Here is a 2,839-nt window from a genome sequence, read left to right as displayed (position 1 = left end):
GGAGAAGTGTGTTTTCATAGGATACCCTAAGGAAACAATTGGGTACACCTTCTACCACATATCCAAAGGCAATATCTTTGTTGCCTAGAATGGAACCTTTCTAGAAACGAAGTGAGTGGGAGGAAAGTAGAACTTGATGAGGTAATTGTACCTTCTCTCGAATTGGAAAGTAGTACATTGGAGAAAATTGTTCCTGTGATGCCTACACCAACTAGAGAGGAAGCTAATGATGATGATCGTGAAACTTTCGATCAAGTTACTAGCGAACCTCATAGGTCAACCAAAACACGATCGACACCAGAGTGGTATGGTAATCCTGTTCTGGAAGTCATGTTACTAGACCATGGTAAACCTATGAACTATGAAGAATCTACGATGAGCCAAGTTTCCGATAAATGGCTTTAGGCCATGAAATCTGACATAGGATCCATGTATGAGAACAAAGTATGGATTTTGGTGGATTTGCCCGATGATCGGCAACCCATAGAGAATAAATGGATCTTCAAGAAGACTGCCACTGATGGTAATGTTACTGTCTATAAAGCTCGACTTGTCGCGAAAGGTTTTCGACAAGTTCAAAGGGTTGACTACGATGAAACTTTCTCATCCGTAGCGATGATTAAGTCTGTCTGAATCATGTTAGCAATTGCCGCATTTTACGAAATCTGGCAAATGGATGTCAAAACTGCAATCCTTAATGGATTTCTTAAAGGAGAGTTGTATATGATGTAACCAGAAGGTTTTGTCGATCCTAAAAGTGCTAACAAAGTGTGCAAGCTCCAGCGATCCATCTATGGACTGGTGCAAGCATCTCAGATTTGGAATATATGGTTTGATGAGGTGATCAAAGCATATGGTTTTATACAGACTTTCGGAGAAGCCTGTATTTACAAGAAAGTGAGTGGGAGCTCCGTAGCATTTTTGATATTATATCTTGATGACATATTGCTGATTGGAAATGATATAGAATTTCTAGATAGCATAAAAGGATACTTGAATAAGAATTTTTAAACGAAAGACCTCGGTAAAGCTACTTATGTATTAGGCATCAAGATCTATAGAGATAGATCGAGACGCTTAATAAGACTTTCACAAAGCACATACCTTGACAAGATTTTGAAAGAATGGATCAGTCAAAGGAGTTCTTGCATGTATTACAAGGTGTAAAGTTGAGTAAGACTCAAAGCCTGACCACAACAGAAGATAGAGAGAGAATGAAAGTCATTCCCTATGCCTCAGCCATAGGTTCTATAAAGTATGCTATGCTGTGTACCAGACTAGTTTTGTGACTTGCTTTGAGTTTGGCAAGGGGGTACAATAGTGATCCAGGAGTGGATCACTAGACAGTGGTGAAATATATCCTGAGGTACCTAAAGAGGACTAAGGAAAACGTTTCTTAGTTATCAAGGTGATAAAGAGTTCGTCGTAAAGAGTTATGTCAACGCAAGCTTTGACACTACTCTAGATGACTCTTAAGTCTCAAACTAGATACGTATTGAACGTGGGAGAAATTAGCTAGAGTAGATCCATGCAGAGTATTATAGAATATATTTTTGCAAATTACATACGGATCTGAATGTGGCAGACCCGTTGACTAAACTTCTGTCACAAGCAAACACATGATCACACCTTAGTACTCTTTGGGTATTAATCACCTAGAGATGTGAACTAGATTATTGACTCTAGTAAATCCATTGAGTGTTAGTCACATGGCGTTGTGAACTATGGGTGTTAATCACATAAAGATGTGAACTATTGGGTGTTAAATCACATGGCGATGTGAACTAGATAGCACACAAGGAAATATGCCCTAGAGGCAATAATAAAGTTGTTATTTTATATTTCCTTATATCATGATAAATGTTTATTATTCATGCTAGAATTGTATTAACCGGAAACTTGATACATGTGTGGATACATAGACATAACACCGTGTCCCTAGTAAGCCTCTACTAGACTAGCTCGTTAATCAAAGATGGTCAAGTTTCCTAACCATAGACATGTGTTGTCATTTGATGAACGGGATCACATCATTAGGAGAATGATATGATGGACAATTCCTATCTGTTAACTTAGCATAATGATCGTTCAGTTTTATTGCTATTGCTTTCTTCATGTCAAATACATATTCCTTCGACTATGAGATAATGCAACTCCCGGATACCGCAGGAATGCCTTGTGTGCTATCAAACGTCACAGCGTAACTGGATGATTATAAAGATGCTCTACAGGTATCTCCAAAGGTGTTTGTTGGGTTGGCATAGATCGAGATTAGGATTTGTCACTCCAAGTATCGGAGAGGTATCTCTGGGTCTTCTCGGAAATGCACATCATAAGAAGCCTTGCAAGCAAAGTGACTAACGAGTTAGTTGTAGGATGACGTATTACAGAACGAGTAAAGAGACTTGCTGGTAATGAGATTGAACTAGGTATGAAGATACCGACGATTGAATCTCGGGCAAGTAACATATCGATGAAAAAGGGAATAACTTATATTGTCATAATGGTTCGATCGATAAAGATCTTTGTAAGATATGTAGGAGCCAATATGAGCATCCAGGTTTCGCTATTGGTTATTGACCGGAGAGGTGTCAAGGTCATGTCTACATAATTTTCGAACCCGTAGGGTCCACACGCTTAACGTTCGATGATGATTTTGTATTATATGAGTTATGTGATTTGGTGACCGAATGTTGTTCGTATTCCCGAATGAGATCACAGACATGAAGAGGATTCTCGAAATGGTCGAGAGGTAAAGATTTATATATAGGACGATAGTATTCGGACACCGGAAGTGCGAGAGGGTACCGGGTACATATCGGGTCACCGGAAGGGGCTC

This window comes from Triticum dicoccoides, chromosome 4B, assembly GCF_002162155.2.
Source record: "Triticum dicoccoides isolate Atlit2015 ecotype Zavitan chromosome 4B, WEW_v2.0, whole genome shotgun sequence".
In the NCBI taxonomy this organism is placed as follows: Eukaryota; Viridiplantae; Streptophyta; class Magnoliopsida; order Poales; family Poaceae; genus Triticum; species Triticum dicoccoides.
Note: the sequence above shows the minus strand (reverse complement) of the source record.